Genomic DNA, 22,328 nt, shown 5'->3' with positions numbered 1-22,328 from the left:
GGTGGTGGTGGTGGTGGTGGTGGAGGTGGTGGTGGTGGTGGTGGTGGTGGTGGTGGTGGTGGTGGTGGTGGTGGTGGTGGTGGTGGTGGTGGTGGTGGTGGTGGTGGTGGTGGTGGTGGTGGTGGTGAGGGTGGTGAGGGTGACGAGAGGGAGAGGCAAGAAAATAATGCTGAAGTTGAGGAAGCATAAAAAAATATGAAAAAGTTTAAGAAAGTTGCGCTAAAGGCAGACGGGGGTGGGGAGAGAAAGAGAGAGAGAGAGAGAGAGAGAGAGAGAGAGAGCAGAGGCAGCAGAGACAGGCAAAGGAACTTGAAATGAAAGGAAAGGAAGGAAGGGAGGCCAAAGGTGAGGAAAGACGAAATTCAAATGAGATCGAGGCACTCCTGCAATGTAACCCTTGCAGCTGGATTGGCACAGCAGCTGGTTGAGTGCCCCTCCGCCGGTGACGGATTTCCCGCAGCTGGTGTCTGATCACCACATTGCAAGTATGCTTTACTTCAACCCGGGAATAGTATGTCATATATGTATCACCCCAAATGTGTGCGCGCGTGCGTATGTGGAGAATATACAAAGAATTTCTCTCCATATAGATATACCAGCTTCAGGAGCCATCTGCAACGAGGAGTCCCACCATCTGCTACAGCCTTGGGGTCACACCACCTCAAATGGCGCCCCTCAAGGCACAGCGGAGATGGCTTCGGCAGATGGCGTGCCCTGTGCAGATTTAATGACCCCTGCAGGTGGCACCGCTCTGGCACTGAGTATGATGGGTGCCAATGACTTTGGACTAGACCAAGGGTTTCTTCCTCCTCCTCCTCCTCCTCCTCCTCCTCCTCCTCCTCCTCCTCCTCCTCCTCCTCCTCCTCCTCCTCCTCCTCCTCCTCCTCCTCCTCCTCACATCGAGGACTTCTGCTGCGTGAGCGAATATCAGGTCATCGACGTCTGCACCCGAAGAGACAGACTCTTCGTGGCTACAAAGACTTTTTAATCTTTCTCTATTTTCTTTGTCTCCTTTTCTTTCTTTCTTTCTTCTTCTTCTTCTCTTCCTCCTCCTCCTCATTATTATTCTTCCACTACATGTTTCTTTTTTCTTCCTCTTCTTTTTTTTCTATTCTGAAATTTCTGATTTGGACAGCACCTTTAATCAAAGTAATTTTCGCAATGCCAGGACACTTTATTTTCTATTCATTCTTTTTGTTTACCATTTTCCTTTGCCTCCTTGTCGGTTTTCTTCTATAACCCTCCAACCCACCAACAAAAGAAAACACGAAGGTTTCATTATACACGATAAAACGACACGTGGACCGGATCCATTAGCGGCACTTTATGAGGTGGAGAGCACACCCGACCTTTGGTGTTACCATAATCCTTAATTCAGGGAAAATGGCCTCCCGACATAGTCATGTGTAACACAGCACGCCATTGGTCTAAAGATAGTAATGATACTATCAACAACTACGCTGGTGGTAGTGGTGATAGGGGTGTTGGTGGTGGTTGTGAAGGTGTTGGTGGTGGTGGTGGTGTCTGTGGTGGTGGTAGTGGTGGTGTCCGTAGTGTAGTGGTGATGTTGGTGTAGTTGGTGGTGGTGGTAGTGTTGTTGTTGTTGTTGGTGGTGGTGGTGGTGTTGGTGGTGGTGGTTGTGGTGGTGTTGGTGGTAGTGTCTGTGGTGGTGGTAATGGTGGTTTCCGTGGTGGTAGTGGTGGTGTTGGTGTAGTTGTTGTTGGTGGTGGTGGTAGTGTTGTTGTTGTTGGTGGTGGTGGTGGTGATGTTGGTGATGGTGGTGGTGGTTGTGGTGGTGTTGGTGGTGGTGTCTGTGGTGGTGGCAATGGTGGTGTCCGTGGTGGTAGTGGTGTTGGTGGGTGGTGGTGGTAGTGTTGTTGTTGTTGTTGTTGTTGGTGGTGGTGGTGGTGGTGGTGGTGGTGTTGGTGGTGGTGGTTGTGGTGGTGTTGGTGGTAGTGTCTGTGGTGGTGGTAATGGTGGTCTCCGTGGTGGTAGTGGTGGTGTTGGTGTAGTTGTTGTTGGTGGTGGTGGTAGTGTTGTTGTTGTTGGTGGTGGTGGTGGTGATGTTGGTGATGGTGGTGGTGGTGGTGGTTGTGGTGGTGTTGGTGGTGGTGTCTGTGGTGGTGGCAATGGTGGTGTCCGTGGTGGTAGTGGTGTTGGTGTAGTTGTTGGTGGTAGTGGTAGTGTTGTCGTTGTTCTTGTTGTTGGTGGTGGTGGTGGTGGTGGTGGTGATGTTGGTGGTGGTGGTGGTGTTGGTGGTGGTGGTGGTTGTAGTGGTATAAGAGTAATCGTAGACGGAGGAGTAGGAGAGGGAGGGGAAGCGGATGTTTTGGTCACTTAGTGCTCCTCTGAAGTTCGAACCTCACACTCCAGAAATGAAATACAGAGTTGAACCAATTAACAAAACGCATCAATAAACTACACAGTGTAAGGGAAGGGACTGTCCTTCCTCCTGTTGGGCCCACTCAAGAGGAATTACATTCTCATGTAGTATATATCATTTAGAATATTGTAAATTGTATATTTACATGTATACACATAATATAATCATGGATAAGAGGGTACAAATATATAAGCATAAAATATTGACAACGATAGTAGTAATATTGATGTATTTATTCAATTATCATGATTATGTTTTATTATAACTACTCTTATTTCTATTACTATTACAACCATTGTTTTTAAAGCTGCTCTAACGGACAAAGCGACGGTGTTGATTTTCTCTGGTTACGATGTGGGGAGGGAGGGTGTGGTGTCTGCTCGATGGAAGAGCCGAGCCGGGTCGGCCGGGTCAGGTCGGGTCGGGTTTCCATCGCAAACGGGTCGCGCGCAACGAGGATGGCGATGGCGTTGGTCGTCGCGCGATGGGTTTCGGGTTTCACGTGCAAAAGGGAGAGGGTGGGGAAGGGGGGAGGGGAGGAATACTCTCATGTTTGTGTGGCGAATTCTTGCATTATGTGGGCTGGAATATGTGCATGTGTGTGTGTGTGTGTGTGTGTGTGTGTGTGTGTGTGTGTGTGTGTGTGTGTGTGTGTGTGTGTGTGTGTGTGTGTGTGTGTGTGTGTGTGTGTGTGTGTGTGATTCACCATGGTCTTTGATCACGTGTTGGACTCTTAATCGACAGCTATTTCCCTCCCGGAAGAGAGCTCAGAGCTCTTATCTGACCGATCTATGGATAACGCTGTGATCTTACACGCACACACACACCCAACTTCCCGCCCATGAGAGTTGGAGTAACAACCCGCAGCGCAGCGATGCTGAAATTATTTCAGCCCAGGGCGGGATTTGAACCCGGACCGCCGTAGTGGCAGCCGGAAACTCTACCAACTGGTATGTGCGCGCGCGCGCGTGTGTGTGTGTGTGTGTGTGTGTGTGTGTGTGTGTGTGTGTGTGTGTGTGTGTGTGTGTGTGTGTGTGTGTGTTTGCATTATGATCTGGATTATCATTAACTTCTTAAGGTTAGGGGGCTCGTTCCTCTATCTGAAAAGAGTCTTGTTTGATAAAGACTCCCATTTAAGGCGTCCAGAAACAGAGGGGCATTCCCGCCACTTTACTGGTTTCGAATTAAGCAGGGATCGTGAAAAGTATTAGCCTCATACATACATATATATATATATATATATATATATATATATATATATATATATATATATGTATATATATTATCCGTGCTTAACTCGAAACCGGTAAAAGTGACAAGAATGTCCCTCTGTGGACGCCTTTGTGCCTCATCGTTCTCTATGTAAAATAATCTGGCGCCTGAAATATTCAAATCTATATAAAGTTGAGGGCTGATAGTGTGATAGCGTTTGCAATTAGATGAAAAGTAAAAGTGGCGGGGATGCCCCTCTGTTTCTGGGCCCCTTAAATGTACGAGAAGAAATTTGTTGCAATGTGAATGAAATCGCCTGGCAACTCATCGCCTTCTCAAAAGAACTGCCTCACAAAAGAACCGCCTCACAGAACAACCGCCTCACAGAACAACCGCCTCACAGAACAACCGCCTCACAAAACAACCGCCTCACAACCGCCTCACAAAACAACCGCCTCACAAAACAACCGCCTCACAACCGCCTCACAGAACAACCGCCTCACAGAACAACCGCCTCACAGAACAACCGCCTCACAAAACAACCGCCTCACAAAACAACCGCCTCACAAAACAACCGCCTCACAAAACAACCGCCTCACAAAACAACCGCCTCACAAAACAACAGCCTCACAAAACAACCGCCTCACAAAACAACCGCCTCACAGAACAACCGCCTCACAAAACAACCGCCTCACAGAACAACCGCCTCACAAAACAACCGCCTTACAAAACCGCTCACCAATAGCTTTGCCATCACGTCACACACACACACACAAGCCCTCAAAAACGCGTTTTATTGACCATCACGGTTCGAACACAATATATACGGAAGAGGGGAGGGGCGGAGAAGTAACAAATTGCTCGAGCGTGATAGGCTGGCACTGGTGTGAAAGATTGGCACTGTGAGTGCCGTGCCAGCCGAGTGAGTGGCCCTGGCCGCCGCGGCCAATATGTGTCTGCGTTCAGCGGCGGGTGAAACTCGCTTCGAACGCCTGCGACGACGCGCCGTTTCAGGTTCATGAAACGATAACCGAGCCTGCCTACACCACAGTCACGGTCACTCACTCAGCCGGTCGGTCACTCACTTGGTCGGTCACTCACTCATTCAGTCGGTCACTCATTTACTCACTTGGTCGGTCATTCGGTCACTTACTCGGGCACTCTCTCATTAAGTCACTCGGTCACACACTCATTCACTCATTCACTGGGTCACTCGGTCACTCACTCACTCGGTGACTCATTCACTCGGTCACTCATTCACTCGGTCGCTCACTCACTCATTCACTCACTCGGTCACTCATTCAATCACTTAGGCATTCACTCACTCACCTAATCACTCTGTGTTTTTAATTGGGCTCCCGCCAGCCGATTTTATTTAGCTAAAGGGAAGCTCGCTGTAGTGAAAAGTTAATCTCATTCATGTGTTTATGATACGTTGTACCGTTTTCCTTTCATTGTGTGGAAGAGGGGAAAAGGCAAGAAGGGACAGGGAAAGGATTAGTTGGCGAAGACGAGAGACGAGGCTGACAGGGGAGGAGGATAAACGGGGCGAGGAAAAAGGAGGAGAAAAGGGTACGGCTCATTGTCCCCCTCCCACCACGTTCCCCCACCCCCCATACCCTTATGCCCCATCCCTTATCCCTCATACCCCCATCCCCCCATACCCTTATCCCCCATCTCCCATACCCTTATCCCCCATACCATTATCCCCCATCCCCTATGCCCATACCCCCATACCCTTATCTCCCATTCCCATACCCTTATCCCCCATCCTCTATACCCCTATCCCCCATCTCCATACCATTATCCCCCATCCCCATACCCCATCCCCCATACCCTATCCCCCACCCCCCATACCCATCCCTTATCCCCATACCCTTATCCCTCATACCCCATCCCCCATACCTTTATCCCCCATCCCGCATACCCTTATCCCCCATCCCCCATACCATTATCCCCATCCCTTAACCGCATACCCCATACCCTTTTCCTCATACCTCATCTCCCATCCCCATCCCCCATACCCCTATCCCTCATCCCCTATCCCCCGTACCCCATCCCCCATACCCCGTACCCTCATCCCCCATACCCTTATCCTCCATCCCCCGTACCCTTATCCCACATCCCCTATCCCACGTACCCCATCCCCCATACCTTTATCCCCCATCCCCTATCCCCTATCCCCGTACCCCATCCCCCATACCCTTATCCCTCATACCCTATCCCCCGTACCCCATCCCATATCCCCCATAACCTTATCCCCCATCCCCTATCCCCCGTACCCCATCCCCCATACCCCGTACCCCATTCCCCATCCCCTATCCCCCGTACCCCATCCCCTATACCCTGTACCCCATCCCCTATACCCCATTCCCCATCTCCCGTACCCCATACCCTATTCACCATCATCCTGTTTATTATTATTTGCTTGATTCTAATTTGTTATTAGTTATATGTCAATTTATTATTATTTACTATTTACCTATTTGTTTATCATTCAACTATACCTATGCATTTATCTATGTATTTTATTCATTATTTACATTATTATAGCTTTTTATTTATTCATTTATCTATTTATTTATTTATTATCATTATTTTTTTTCAAATCCGACCTAGACATGGACCAAAAGGTCTCCTGTCGGCATGCTCCGCTTTGTAATCCTTTGTAAGAAGGCCGGAGTGTCTATAAGTTCAGGCTTAATAGAAAGTATGTTAGACATAAGGGATCTGTAGACTACGATACAAGGTAGCCATGTCGTTTTATTTAGGCTCGTGGGCTCCCGTGGCTGTACCATACACCTTTTTTTTTTTTTTTTTTTTTTTTTTTGAGGGGGAATGGTTTGCTCTTGTCCAGACTTCACAGCTCCAAATACCATAGTTCGGACGTTTTGAACTCAGTCAACTATGCCAACCACAAACCCACGCCTTTCTTCGCATGATTTGATTTTTTTCTTATTCTTTTTTTTTATATTATTGTTTCTATTTCTGTGTCTTGATTTTGTTAAATTTGAGTCTCTGAATTTGTAGGTGATTTTCGGTTTTGGATCACCCGAGACTCTTGATCGAGGTCGTCTCGGAAGCGTCTTCTCTAGAAATTACCAAACAGGAGGCGGTTCGAACCCCCAGGATGTCAGTGCGTGGCGCCAGGAAGGCTATGTGCTCCTAAGAGGGTTATCACACTGGGCTGTTTTTTCCGCCAACCTCCGATTAATCGGCGACACCGCCCACCTCCAGCATTCTTCCTTCGTAAAATCACTCTGGGAAACTATTTTGCTTTCTCAACCATTTACATAGAATGTCCTTTGATATGCTGAAGGAATTTTGTTTTTCCCCCAGCATATCCGATGCCTTCCCAAGAGCTACTGGCTGCAAATCTGTTCCATCAGTCGGAGGAAAAATATCCCAATGTGATAAGTCCTCAAGTCCTAAGACTTCCAAGAAGGACTCGAAACTCGAGTCTATGGACGCGTGGTGCATAATAACACTAAACTTCATACGGATGGAGACGAGATTAAGCGGGAAAGTTAACTGGAATTACGCCATGGGCGGGATGTGGGTCGATCGTGCGCGTAGACACATCTACCTGGTAGGAATCGTAGATACGAGTCTACACGCGGAAAATGGAATGGAAATTTGTTAAATTGTCCAATTCGGCCGGAAGGCTGCCAACAGAATATTTGTCATTCTTCTTGTACGCCCATTTTTTTTTTTTTTTTTTTTTTTTTTACCAATCCTATACTGTGCTTGTTTCAGATCCCCTGTCCCCAAAACAAACCAATCCCGTGCCTCCTCTCTCGTCTCACTCTCTCGCTCTCTTCCTTCCTCTCTCAACTCGCTCCAACTCGTAGGTCTCTCTCTAATCTCCGTCTCCCCTCCCCCCTCCATTTTTCCTTCCTCATCTCCCCCCGTCCCTCCATTCGTAGCTATTTTTTTTTCTCATTAATCTCTCCTTGTCCTTTTTCTCATTCTCTTCCTTTTCTCATTCTCTCTCGTTTTCTCTTTTTTTTTCATGTGTAATGTTTCCTATTTTCCCAGTTCTTATGTACATCATCCATGTTCTCCATGTTCTCTCCTTGTTATCTCTTTTCTCCTCTTACACACATTATCTCCCTTTTTCCTCTTCTCTGTATTCTCTCCATATTCTCCTTATCTCTATTCTCCTTTGGTATTTCTCCATCCAAGTTTCCTGCTGACTCCGACCATAACTTTTGAGAACCTTCATGAATCGTCAACTGGGAGGTAGACTCTTCTTCCGAGACCATCGAGGAACAGTCCCCCCCGCCGTCCCCTCCCCTTCGAGGTCCACTTCGAAAAGGACCTGGAGAGCCACCTCTGAGGGTCACCCTGAAGCACCACCCGTCAGGAATGCCTTGAAGTACCACTTGCCAGTTCGTACTCTATTTATATTCCCACGGGTCAGCGCCAGTAAAATGTGTCTTCCTCAGAGAGGGAGGAGGGGGGAGGAGGAAGAAGGGGGAGTTTACAAAGGATGGGGGGAAGGGGACGGATACATTGAAAAGATGGGATGAAGTGGGGGGCTTGTGGAATGTAGGAGAATACGCAAGAAGACGAAAGAGAAAATGCTGAAAGGGTAGCGAAGGAAGGAATGCGGATGACACCAAGAAGAGACCTTGAGGAATAGGGAAAATAACACAGGGAAAGGCTGAAGAGAAAACGAAGGATGGCGCCAAAAGAAGGACCCGGAGGAATAGGGAAAACAATATATCAAGAATTAAACTGCTTAAAGAGTTCATAAGACGAGATTAAGCAAATATAGCCATTAGAAGAAACAACGAGAGAAAACAGGGAAGAGGTTTCAGCATTGGAATAGTTGCAGGAGACTTGTTGGCTTCGTCATGGATGGTGGTGATGGCGGCGGAAGGAGGAGGAGGAGGAGGGAGGAAGAAGAGGAGGAGGACGAAGGAAGAAGAGAAGGAGGAGGAGAGGGGGGAAAGAGGGAGAGAATGAAGGTTATGTGAAGAGGAAGTTGACACAGGAAAAGAAAGGAAACAAAGGATGAGGGGAGTTTGGTAGAGAACGATTTCCATGAAGAACGAGAACGACAACAACAACTTCGAGGACAAAAACGAGACAACCGCGATGAACACGGTAACGAGGATAACCGTAGTAACAGGAACCGCGGTAACGGGAACAACCGCGGTAACAAGAACCGCGGTAACGAGATTAACCGCGAGAACGAGAACCGTGGTAACAAGAACCACTGTAAAGAGAACAACCACGGTAACAAGAACTGCGGTAGCGAGAGCAACCGCGATAATAAGAACCGCGGTAACGAAAACAACCGCGGTAAAAAGAACAACCGCGGTAACAAGAACAACTGCGGTAACAAGAACCGCGATAACGAGAACTGCTCTTACGAGAACAACCGCGGTAACAGGAACCGCGATAATAAGAACCGCAGTAACAAGAACGGTGGTAAAGAGAACAACCGCGGTAACAAGAACCACGGTAACGTGAACAACCGCGGTAACAAGAACCGCAGTAACGAGAACAACCGCGGTAACAAAAACAACCGCGGTAATGAGAGCGCCAACCGCAATAATCATAATAGAATTTAGTGCAGCAACATCGGCCGTTACTATTCTTTTTGCTACCAAATCCCAGATTCCCCTACACCCATCCCATCCCACTTAAAAGCACCAATGCTCGACATCCCCACCCACTCAGTTCCTCGACCCGGCTCTTCTTCGAGTAAAGCGCCTTCACTCGAAGAAGACTACCCATCACTCGAAGACTTCTGCCATCCATCCTGCATGAAGCCTTCCTTCCATCTCCTTCACCTATGTTATAACTCCCTCTCTTCTGCACTATAGTGACCCCGCATGTATCGGCGTGCTAGTTATTGACAACGAAATGTGACGTGTTTTATTCCAAGAGGTCACTGGAGATATTTAATTCTCGTTTCTGTTTATTTCCTGTCTCTGTCTCTGTCCCATTCTTTGGCTCCCTTACTTCATCTCCCTTCCTACTGCGTTTTCCTTCCCCCTCTCCCTCTCTTCCTCCCTTTCTCCATCATCTCCCTCCTTTCCTCCTACGTCTCTTCCTCTCTCTTCTCCTTCATCTCCCTACCCCTTTCCTCCCTCACCTTCATTCCTCTCTTCCTCCCTCACTCCCTTCTTCCCTCCCTTCCTCGTTTCCCTTCCTCTCTCGTCTCCTTCCCTATCTCTTCTCCCTTCCTCCCTCATCCCCCTTCCCTAATCTCCCTTCCTCCCTTATCTCTCTTCCTCCATCATCCCCTTTCCTCCCTTATCTCCCTTCCTCCCTCATCTCCCCTCTTCTCTCCCTTCCTCCCTCATCTCCATCCCTCCCTTCCTCCCACGTCTCCCTTCCTCTCTCATCTTCTTCCCTCCCTCGTCTCCCTCCCTCCCTCATCACCCTTCCTTCCTCCTTCATCTCCCTTCCTCCCTCATCTCCCCTCCCTTCTTCCCTCATTACCCTCTCTTCCTCTCCATCTCCCTTCCTCTCTGAATCCTTCTTCTCTTTTCTTCCCACCCTCCTTCCCTTGAAACCCACCATACACCAACACTCACGCACACACACACACACACACACACACACACACACACACACACACACACACACACACACACACACACACACACACACACACACACACACACACACACACACAGCACTCCCTATCCATCCATCCATCCATCCTTCCACCCATCCATCCTTTCCGCTCTCTTCCGCTCCGTCTTGCCATCATGAAGAGCCCTAACCAGATTACAAGAGATGCAAATTACACAAATACTTTAATCGCATTTTCTCTCTCTTTGCAGACTCCACCTCGTCAACGGCGCCTTGACGCCCCAAAAGGTGAGGACGGAACGGAAATTCGATTAAGCCATCCTGATTTTACCGCTACGTCAGAGCCGATATTGACAATACTCTCGATTAAGTCAATCTTCTCAGTATTGTCAGTCTTATAGGTATTGTCAGTCTTCTAGATATCGTCAATCTTTTAGATATGGCTAGTCTTCTCAATAATGCCACTACTCTTGATTAGTACTTTCGTTATTATCAGTCTTACTGGTATTGTCAATCTTCTCGGTATTGTCAATCTTCTTGATATTGTCAATCTTCTCGATATTGTCAATTTTCTCGCTATTGTTAATCTTCTTGATATTGTCGATCTTCTCGATGTTGTCATTATTTTCGGTATTGTCAATCTTCAAGGTATTGTCAATCTCTTCTATATTGTTAACCTTCTCGATATTGTCAATCTTTTCGATATTGCCAAATATGACGTCTACCATGCTTTCAATATCAAAGATTCTCTAAATATTTTCCGGATCTTTAGTATTAATCTAACATTATCAGTATCACTAAAGATAATGTCAGTATATACTTACAATGTTAGGATTCTAATTCGTAAGTATGTTGGTGGGATTGTATGTACATGTGAGGATTGAGAGGGAGAGAGAGTGAGAGAGAGAGAGAGAGAGGTGAGAGAGAGTTTATAGTTCTGTGCCGAGCTTGTTAAGGAAAGTCGTGTCAGTGAACGGGGGGGGGGGGGGTGAGTCGTTACCGTCACGCGTATTGTTGTTACGGCGAGTCTCGTTACGTTCCCTTGTTAAAGATTTCCGATGTCGGCGAACTACCTGTGGAGGTGGAAGGTGGAGGTGGGAGGTGGAAGCAGGAGGTGGAAATGGAGGTGGAGTAGGGAGGTGGAGGAGGATGTGGAGGCGGGAGGGGGAGGTGGGAAGTGGAAGCGGGAGGGGGAGGTGGGAAGTGGAAGCGGGAGGTGGAGTAGGGAGGTGGAGGAGGTGGAGGCGGGAAGTGGAGGTGGAGGGGGAGTGGAATGAGGGAGGAGGAGGAGGAGGAGGACCAACAACAACAATGACCATGTATCTCTGAACGGCCCCACAGACCTCAATGTGATCATCACATAACCCCAAATCTAATTACTTCCTCTGACACGTGTAATTAAAAAGAACGTCAAGTAGGAACGACTCCCCCTCCCCTCCCCCCAACGTGCAGCTTTCGTTCTATCTGCCGTCAGGTGATTTTATTCAACTGAGGCAGTTTCACTTTCAGGACTCGTTCCGAGTTGGACTCAGATGTTGGTCTTAAGGTTAACTTTAATGAGGCTGTTGCTCATCCTCGTTAATTTCGCAAACTTTGTGCCAGCCAGCTCGTTAACACACACACACACACACACACACACACAGTGGTAGCGTCCGCGGCCGCCACTACGGCGGTCCGGGTTCGAATCCCGCCCAGGCCTGAATTAATTTCAGTATCGCTGCGCTGCGAGTCGTTACTCCAACTTTCGTGGGTGGGGAGTTTGTGGTGTTTGTGTACCCATAGATCGATCATCCCATATATGAGCTCTGAGCTCTCATCCGAGAGGGAAATAGCTCTCATCCGGGAAGGTAATAACTGTCAATCATGAGTCCAACACGTGATCCAAGACCATGGTGAATCACACACACACACACACACACACACGCACACACCTTGCCGTCGTGGCGACCTCTCTTGTCTTTATTATGGTTCAACATCAGACGATTTTATTCGGTTTTGATCAATTCCCTTTCACCACAACCCGCGCATGTGTGTTTACGTGTGGGATTCATCATATTCTTGGATCAAGTGTTGGACTCATGATTGACAGTTATTACCTTCACGGATGCGAGCTCAGGACTCGTGTATGGCCCGATCTACAGGTAACGTGTGTGTGTGTGTGTGTGTGTGTGTGTGTGTGTGTGTGTGTGTGTGTGTGTGTGTGTGTGTGTGTGTGTGTGTGTGTGTGTGTGTGCCTTTGTGTGTGTGTGTGTTTGTGTGTCTGCCTGTGTATGTGTGTTTGTATCTGTATATTTGTGTGTCTGTCTGTCTGTGTGTCTGTCTTATGTGTATGTGCGTCTGTTTATGTGTGTCTGTCTTTGTGTCTTCCTGTGTGTGTGTGTGTGTGTGTGTCTGTGTGTGTGTGTGTGTGTGTGTGTGTGTCTGTGTGTGTGTGTGTGTGTGTGTCTGTGTCTGTGTGTTAATGTGATCTGTTTGTCTGTGTCTGTCTATCTGTCTGTCTATGTGTCAGTCTGCCTGCATGCACCACAAACGAGAAAATAAATCAACCCGAAGCAAAACAACCACGCTGCCTCCTTTACCGGAAGTACAACTTTTGCCTATATGCGCTCCGGTGCCGGCCGTGTCCAGCAGCCGGCCTTGGCTCCGGCGTCACCCCAGAACTGGCGCCGGGTGCCGGCGACAGAGCCTCTGCCAAGAGGAAGTCGTTCACAGGGTTACGGACGAGGGCTATGCATTTCCACCCTGAAGAGAGGGTAGCCTTTACAAGTAAGCTGGAGAAAAGTGCACGTTGTATGCCCAAGAGACGCAGACGCAGGCAACACAGGCGACGCAGCACAGAGCAAAGACAGACTTCCTGTTGCTGAATTGAAGTACGGTTTGAACTTCTCGCTTACTTGGAAGGCTGAGGTAGTACATCTAGAAGCATTTCAAATGAGAGAGAAGCTCAAACTGTATTTCAATTCAGCCACAGGAAGTCTCAGTCTCAGTTTGCGCTTAAACCAGCGTTTCCCAACTTTTTTTCCGACCATAGCACCCCCTGTTGTCATGTCTAAGCAGTCCAGCGCCCCTGTCTTGTTATAAGAAGGATAAAAGAAAGTTACGTGAACTGCTTGGTGGTTTATTTTCTTGGTTCCTTAGAACTGAAATTCTATTGTTTGTAGAAGAAATAAGAACACCCTAGAAAAATAAAATAGCATGTAAAAAGTCAAATATGCACAACTGGGTAATCAATGATACATATATCAATGTGATTTTTGTGTGCATCACTTCCCAGCACCCCCTATAATTGATTTCAGCACCCCAGGTTGGGAAACGCTGGCTTAAACTGTCAGACAAGGACACCCCTTCTTGCATACACCACCTTGCACAGTGATTAAAATCACCTGACGGCAACCAGAATTGTCTTTAAAAGACAACCCTGGACTTGTTAAAACAATATCATAGTTCACATTTTGTTTTTAAATATTTGTTTCCAGTCTAGAGGTCCCTTGGTTGCAATATGGAGTTACTGAAAACTATTATGAAGATGGGTGTTTGGGGGGAGAGGGAAAAGGGGAGGGGGAGGAGAGAGGGACGGGCAGGGAGAGGAGGACGGGGGAAGAGAGGGGGACGGGGAGGAGAGAGGGACGGGGAGGAGAGGAGGACGAGGAAGAAGGGGAAAAAGGGAGGGAGAGAAGGGGGAAGAGGGAAGAAATAGGGAGAAGGGGGAAGAGAAAGAGTGGGAGGAGGAAGAGGGAGGGAGGGAGGGAGGGGGGAATTGTCATGCACATAAACCCGACTGTAGGGTGGCAAAATGCCAAGAACTTTGTAGTTCCACTGCCCTGAGCTATTCCATTCAGTTGCTGGAAGTCTTTGGTTCACGATGGTCTTGGACCACGCGCTAGCCTCGTGAGCGGGAGCTGTTACCTCCTCAGAGAAGAGCTCGATAAGTTTGCATGTACAATTGACTAATGGTGTGACTTTACACACGAGACACACTCATCCCTTTGGACAAGGGGGACAGTAACTGTTCTCTGTGTGTGTGTGTGTGTGTGTGTGTGTGTGTGTGTGTGTGTGTGTGTGTGTGTGTGTGTGTGTGTGTGTGTGTGTGTGTGTGCGCGTGCGTGTGTGTGTGTGTGAGAGAGAGAGAGAGAGAGAGAGAATGTATGTGTGTGAGAGAGAGAAAAAATGTGCATGTGTTTACACATACCCATATACTCATATTGCCATGCGTATGTACCCGCATGGAGACGGACTTGTGTTTTTATTATATAAATAAGGATTTAGATTAAGGACAACTCATATCACTAAACTCATTTCCGTAACAAGAAAATTACGAAGAAAAGTGAAAGTACACAAATTCGCTCCTCGACATCAAAATATATCATTTAATATTAAGTCAACTCACTTTGGCTCCCCAAATCGAACCAGCCGGGGCAGAGGGGCGGGGAATCGACTCTGACGTCATTTGGCACGATGCCCCAGTTGAGCTTCTGGTCACGTCGCTATTTCCTTGTATGACTCACTCGCTCACTCACTGACTCTCCTCCCCACCTTTAGCGTACTTTTATCCATCTTTACGCATTGTCATTCACACCAAGTGACGTCACACGGAAGCCACGCCTTCCTGCGCGTAAGATGACTTAGTTCATGTCTTCAGTTTCACGACTGTCACGCTACTGAATAGAATCACCAGTAGCAATGTCATCATGTGTGTACATATATATATGATGTTGCATGCAAGCACAATAAGAAATGTCTTCGTACAACAAAAGTGCTGAATCTAACAAACATGTTTCAACATGTATCTGCCATTCCAAAACATATCTCCAGAGTGTTTTGGCCTTCCTGTGCTTCACTAAAGGTGTGGAAAGCACCATCTAATTAGTGACAAGCTCTCACTAAAACCTCGTTGACACGGAGCTAGTTTATTAACCGCTAGTGCTGGCGACTTGTAAACTACCCCTCTACTTGCCCAGTGTGAACAGAAAGTTAGTCAACTTGCCTGCAAACTATCCTAGTGTCAACACTTACTTGCAGAATAAGTTAACGTGCAGCTTGCACTAGTGGCTACTAAATTAGCCCCGTGTCAACAAGGCCTACCTGTTTGCCTACACTAAACTGGAGCAGAAGTGGTCACCTTTGCCTCGTGTGTTTGGACAGCTAGGAGGTCCGTCACTTGTGGCCGCTGGCATTGAATTCGGGTCTTGCGAGCTTCAGCGTGCCAAGATGGCATGCGCACCCGACGCAGCCCAAAGTTTATATAACAGGATGAATAAATCCGATATTGATATTCGCTCAGCGTTGAATACCATCAGGGCCATTCCATATACTTAATCTACCCTAGGGCCGTTCTGTATGCTAGACTCAAACCTTAAGGTTATTCTATACTTCTATATACTGGACCTATAACCTTAAAGGCCATTTTATTTACTAAGGGCATTCCGTGAAGTAGGACCTCAGGGATGTTCCGTGTATTTAAACCTCCGAGCTTTGAGAAAGGCATCACTACTCAGCCCATTCACAGAGAAGGTAATAGTTTAAATATTGAATAAACAAACATAGATACACGTTACGGAGGGTGACGAATCAAATATTAAATAATTGCATAAATCAATAAATAAAGATGTTATGGGTAACAATTAGCCCTGGCTTGTACAAACTCGAGTAATGTTTTTGTGTAAACAAACCGCGACCCATTCTCTGTCCAGAACTGTACAGGTTACAGTTGTAATTGTACCTGCTCTTCCAATGCCTGCACGTCCTCCCTGGCTTGGCTGTTCCTTCAACCGCTCCACCTCCCTTTTTTTTTTTTTTTTTTTGCATAAGTTATAACAAACATGATCAAACCGTATGTAAGTTCTCCAGGTTCGCAACACATTTCTGTAAATAAAGTCATCGTAATAAAAAAATAATTACGAATATTTCCGGCCTTTTGCGGAACCAGAATGAAGCCTACTTCATGTTCCGCTCCTCCCAAAACCGCTTCGGTAAGAATTCTTTTGACGGTTTCAAGTGAAGAGAAATGCAAAATCCATCTTGACGCCAAAATGCGTCCATGCGAATGCGCGCACGCACACACGTACACACGCATACACGTATACATATATACATGCAAGCACGTGTACACATGCACCCACACGTATACACGCAACCCACACATGTATCCACATGTACACGCAAACGTATACACACGCGCACCTATATGCGCGTACACCCCCCCACACATTTACACACATCCCACACATATACACACGTCCACAGACCTACACGTATACACACGTACACGCACCTACACGTATACACACGTACACGCACCCACACATTTGCACACATATACGCACCAACACGCATACACACACAAACGTATACACACGTACACACAAGTGTACACGTACACAAGTACACGTGCACACACACACACACACCGCGAACATTCCTTGATAAACCTTTCAGAGTTAATGAACAGCCTTGAGGCCACCATTCAGACTGTTTCCGATTAGGTAGATTGGTTCTCAGATAGTGAATAGTGAGGGACATTGGAGATGAATTGTAGTGAATAGCCTTTCCCCGACAACCCTGGCCAGGCGGAGAGGCGACCCGACATCGGCCTAAAAAAATGATATATATATATATATATACATACATACATATATATATATATATATATATATATATATATATATAATGTATGTATATATGTATACATATATATATATATATATATATGTATATATATATATATGTAGGTGTTCGAATGAGAGGGAATGGGGGTCGCCATATCATGAAGCGGTGGGGAGTTATAGTGTTATCACACTGGGCTCTTTTTCCTCCGACTGTTTGAGCAGATTTGCAACCAACCCGCAGCCTTCGGGAAGGAACCTGATATGCTGGAGTAAAAGAATTTTCCTCCAGCATATCAAATATTCAATCTAAATTGTCGAGAAAGCAAAATAGTTTCCCATGGTTATTTTACGACTGAAAAAGTTCTGGGGGTGGGCGATACAGCCGATGAATTGGAGGTTGGAGGGAAAAAAGTCCAGTTCGATAACATTTTTAACCAGCTCCGGCTGCCTGGCTGTTGTGTATTGTTGTATTGCCTCTGACCTGAGGAGTGTGGTGGGAGTCGGGGATGACCTTTTATCCACGAGATGCTACCATGAGAGGGACAAGGCATAGGCTAGGATGGATGTGGGTCGGGTTTATACTTCGTGTAGGCCATCCCTTTATAAGGGGGAAAGGGTTTTTCGGTATATTACCGGTGTCACACTATACGGCGGCGCCGGATGCAGCCAGATGATGAGCAAGTTCGATTAGCTTAATAAAATCACCTGGCGACAACCAGAACTTGATGTAACGACCACCATCCCCCCCCCCCCTGGTTAAGACACTTTCATAACCTTTCGAGTCCAATAACTCATGATAAGGGAGACTTTGCTGTAGCCAACAACAAGCCGCAACGGCGGCGCCGGACAGTGTGACTCCGGCCTTAGTATGTATATATGAATGTACCATTGGTTATCCCTCTTGTGAAGGGGGGGATGGCCGAACAAAAGCGTGCCTCGACTTCTTACGGGAGAAAAATGCAGAAAGGGGGATTCCCAGTCCCCTATAATCATCCCCCCCCCCACTTAGTCGCCAATGACGATTGCATGGGAATAAGGTGACGGTATTCTTATTCCCCGTTACATAAGTTGCTGCTGTATGCCTGTAGCTTAGCTGATGCCCAAGCTGTCACCTTGGCCCTATGTGCTTGGATAGAGAGGACAAGTGGCGTTCACCAAGGGCTATTTCCCGGTACCACTGACTGTGGTAATAGGCTAATAATTATTAGCCTATTACCACAGTCAGTGGCGGGTGACGCGCATCCTACTACCTGGCATCGTATTTAGGTAAGCGCGTTGGTAGGTTCAGTTAACATTATCAACCTCGTAAGTTGCAGCTCGAAGCAAAACAGTCCCGTCATTCAAAAACAAAGAATTAGTGCACTAGACAATCGTTTGATGATCATCATTGAGCCATGAACGATCATCGTTGAGCGATGATTCGCTCCGAGCAAATCACACTTTAAAGAGGGTGACCGTTTCAAATCAGACACCCACTTTATACACACTAAAACCCATTTAAGCACTTTATGGATTAAGGGTCATCCCTTATTCCCGCCACACTTCTCGAGTGGAAGGGAGTGCAGCGGGACAACTAAATAAAATAGTTTAGTGAAAATCAAATAAAAATATAAAGTGAGTTAGGCGTGCATAAGTAGGGACAGTGAAGGCGTAATGGCAGAGGATTTTTTTTATTTCAAATTTATCGGAGTGTGACTGAATATCCCACTATCGGAGAAAATGAAAATTATTTGAAGATACGTGTATTGTGATCACTAAGTGTGATCCTCTTCAGCGTCAGTTCCATTTTGCTGAAGAGTGTAACAGTTAGTAATTGCAATATACGTATCTCCAAACAAAATTCTTTCCTTCCATTGTGGTATATTCAGTCTATCTTACCAATGTGTTACAAAATTCAACTCGCTTATCGGAGTGTGTAAATAGCGAAGCATCGATATAAAATATTTTGGAAATTTTTCAACCAAGAGGAATAACGAGACCATTTTCAAGGAAGTTGTAAACAGTCGTAAGATTTGGGCAACAAATAGTTGAAGTGTACATTTTTTTTATCTTTTTGTTTGGGTTTATTTTCTAATAAATAAACCACTAGGACGCCTGACGTGATTTGATTTTCTAGACTTATGGAAGGTGTATGAATAGATATGTGCTACTTTAGCGTGCTGTATACCAGGTCATTTGCACTTTAGCGTATGATCTACCTGCGCTTTTAACCTAACCCAACCTAACCTAACCTAACCTAACCCAACCTAACTTAATATAACCCAACCTAACCTAACCTAACAAATAATGAATCCTTTGCATCGAGAAGAAAGCGATGTCCATTTAAATATTTGAACGTTTCATCATCTCAAGAATGGATTAGTCGATGTTGATGATGATGATGATGATGATGATTGTGTGATGAAGAATTGATGAAGAAAAAGGAATTCGTTAGGCGACGAAAATTGAGTCGAAATGAGTTGAAGGAGAGAGAGAGAGAGAGAGAGAGAGAGAGAGAGAGAGAGAGAGAGAGAGAGAGAGGGAGGGAGGGAGGGAGGGAGGAAGGGAGGGAGGAAGGGAGAGAGAGAGGGGGGGTGACATTTTGCCACGGCCTTGAAATTTGCAGTTTAAGAATTCAAAATCCGAATTTAAACGAGAACTGGAGAAGCATAGACGATTATCGTTCATTATGCCAATTCTGTTGCCCTCACGAGGGTACTATAATACACATGCACGTGCACGCATACATACACATGTACGTACGCACACAAGTGCACACATCTTCACATCATTTTCCGCTTCCGTGTGCATTTTCAAGTCCCTTCCACACACTTTTCCGCTTCTGCCGCTATGCATCTCCTACCCCACCACTCGTTCCCCTCCTCTCCCCCCTTCCCCCTCCTCTCCCCCCTTCCCCCTCCTCTCCCCCTTTCCCCTCCTCTCCCCCTCCGCCCCCCCCCCATCCGTCTCCTTCCACCTTATTTCAATGGAAGCAAAGGTTCTTCTCTTCTTTACTGTAAATTGGGGGGCATTAAGTCCGCCTGTCTCCCCCCCTCCCCCCACCCCACCCCTGCCACCACCACTACCGTCACCGAAAACTACCACTGCAAGCACTGGGACTTTCTTGTCGCGTCATATGGTGGTCTGGCTTCCTGAAACTTGACACTTTTGAAAATTTCTTAACTTTCCTTTTTCGCCACAAGAAAGTCACATTCTTCCCTCGCTGTTTCCCTCTTCCCCTTGTTTCCTTCCCATACCCCTTTGTTTAACCTCCTACTTGCTTGCCCTATCTCACTCATTCGCGCACTCACCCAAAACCCACCCAAAACTCACCACTCACCTTCCTATCCATCCACTCACTCACCCTCTCACTCACCCTCTCACTCCCTATCTTCACCGGACCTCCGTGACCTTCCACGTGCCCTTCGATAGGATCTTCGCTTCTCTCCTCTGCTCCTTTATGTCCTTTGTATACCAGCTTCAGTTGTCGACGTTAGTCGGACTCTTCTCTCTTCTCCTCTCCTCTCCTCTCTTCAGGAGTTGGGTCTCTCTTATCGCGACATAACTCCATCGGATCTCTGGCCTTAGAAACCTTTGTTGGAGAACAGAACGTGTTCCTTCGGCTACGTCAAGGGGTTATCACACTGGGCTATATTTCCTCCGACCTCCAACTCATCGGCGGTACCGCCCACCTCCAGTACTTTTTCCGCCGTAGAATCACTGTGGCAAACTATTTTGTTTTCTCGACAATTTACGTAGAATGTTATTTGATATACTGGAGATTTTTTTTTTCCTCCAGCATATCGGATTCCTTCCCGAGAGCTGTGGGCTGCAAATCTGGTCCAACAGTTGGAGGAAAAATAGCCCAGTGTAATAACGTCTTTAGTTGGGAAACAGCACTTGTTTGACCTGCACCTTCGGGCACAGATAGTAGATTGGGGGATTTTTTTTTTTTTTTTTTTTTTTTTTTTATCTGTTATAACACCATCATGAGGGTCTCTCTCTTGTTCTCTGACCGACAGACATAATCATCAACTCTATGACAACCAATCATGGCCTCACCCAATCACAGACTCGTCCAACCACTGAATCACTGAACTACCCACTCTGAAATCACCAAATCACAGGCTTTCTAATGCACTAAATCACTAACGTCCCTACTCATTCATTCGTCCCCAACATTTCAGCTTTCAATCCGGCCCGCCAACTTATCATCGTTAATGTGTGAATCGAGGTCAGACAAGATTCACAATGAGCGACTGGATTTGACCTTCACTGAGGTCAGCCACCCAACCATCCAGCCACCTCAGCCTTTATTTGAAGTGACCGCTTGACCCATCGAGAGAAAACTACTTTCGTCGAGGTCAGAGCTCATCCTTCACCGAAGAGGTCTGACATTGTGGACTCGGGGCAAGGGTCCCTACCCAAAATGCCAATTCCCCAAATCCAGTTACCCCCCCTCCCCCAGAGCCTCCCACAACCCCTCCCCTTCCCCCGCAACCCTCCAAACCCCAATCCCAACAATTCCGACCTCAACTTTCAGTCACTTTCTTTAAATGTTTAGGAAACGATTTGAGGTACTTGGGGAGTAGGCGTCTTCGGGGAAGAAGCCCCCGTTTTGTCCCCAGAGAGTGTTCAGGGTGGTGGTAACATGGGTGTTGTTGGAGGTGATGGTAGTAGTGTTGGTTGTGGTGGTGATGATGGTGGTGGTATACTGTCGGTGCTTGTTGTGGTGGAAGTGGTGATATGGATGGTTGTGGTGGTCATGATGGTGGTGGTACTGTTGGTGTTGTTGGTGGTGGTGATAATGGTGACTTAAATTGGTGATACAACCAAAACTCCTGAAGAGTCAAGTTATTTGTAGTTGAGGGCGGGGGGGGGGCAAAGAGATAAAAAAAACGAAAGGAAATGGGGTGTTAGTGTTGTTGGTTGAGGTCGTGATGCAATTGGTGGTTGTTGTGGTGGTAGTGGTGGTGGTTGTTGTGGTGCTGGTTATGATGGTGGTGATGGTGTTATTGTTGGTGGTGGTGATAAATGGTGACTTAAATTGGTGATACAAACAAAACTACTGAAGAGTCAAATTATTTGTAGTTGAGGGCGGGGGGGGGGTCAAAGAAATTAAAAAAAAAGGAAATGGAGTGTGTGGAAAAATGACGCAGAGAAATGAGGAAGGGTGGAGAGGGTGGAGGAGGGTGACGACAGGAAAGAGGGGTGTGGAGCTTGGTAAAGAGAAAACTCGTTCAGGAAAAAAAAAAAAGACTAAAATCGGAGGAAACAAGAAACGAAAAACAAAACTATGAATTTTCAGATTTGGGAAGCAGAAGAAAAAAATAAAACACACAGACGCACAGGCAGAGGCAGAGGGAGAGGTGGAAGGGGAGAGAAACTGAGAAAATATGGAAAAGTGGAGAAATGGGGAAAACAAAACTCGACTTCAGTCCTTCCCAGGCGAAGTGTTGCATGGAGAGAGATCGAAACAGCAAATGATGTAGTTGGACTGAATATATATATATATATATATATATATATATATATATATATATATGTATATGTGTGTGTGTGTGTGTGTGTGTGTGTGTGTGTGTGTGTGTGTG

General features: G+C 46.7%; 1 protein-coding gene across 4 annotated transcripts in view; it reads left to right on the top strand.

Moving 5' to 3' along the window:
- Window positions 1–22,328, top strand: part of LOC143040713 (uncharacterized) — a 401,217-nt gene that overhangs the window by 332,411 nt on the left and 46,478 nt on the right. For 3 of the 4 annotated variants that reach the window (XM_076212068.1, XM_076212065.1, XM_076212066.1), the window contains exon 3: window positions 10,402–10,438. The exons of the other annotated variant lie outside the window; for it this stretch is intronic. The gene's annotated coding sequence lies outside the window, so the exon portion shown is untranslated. The remainder of the gene's footprint in view (window positions 1–10,401; window positions 10,439–22,328) is intronic. 4 annotated transcript variants of the gene reach the window in all.

This window comes from Oratosquilla oratoria, chromosome 29 (genome assembly GCF_046742065.1).
Source record: "Oratosquilla oratoria isolate Oo_2021 chromosome 29, ASM4674206v1, whole genome shotgun sequence".
Lineage (NCBI taxonomy): Eukaryota > Metazoa > Arthropoda > Malacostraca > Stomatopoda > Squillidae > Oratosquilla > Oratosquilla oratoria.
The sequence above is the reverse complement of the archived record's forward strand: the minus strand, read 5'-3'. Positions and strand labels throughout refer to the sequence as shown.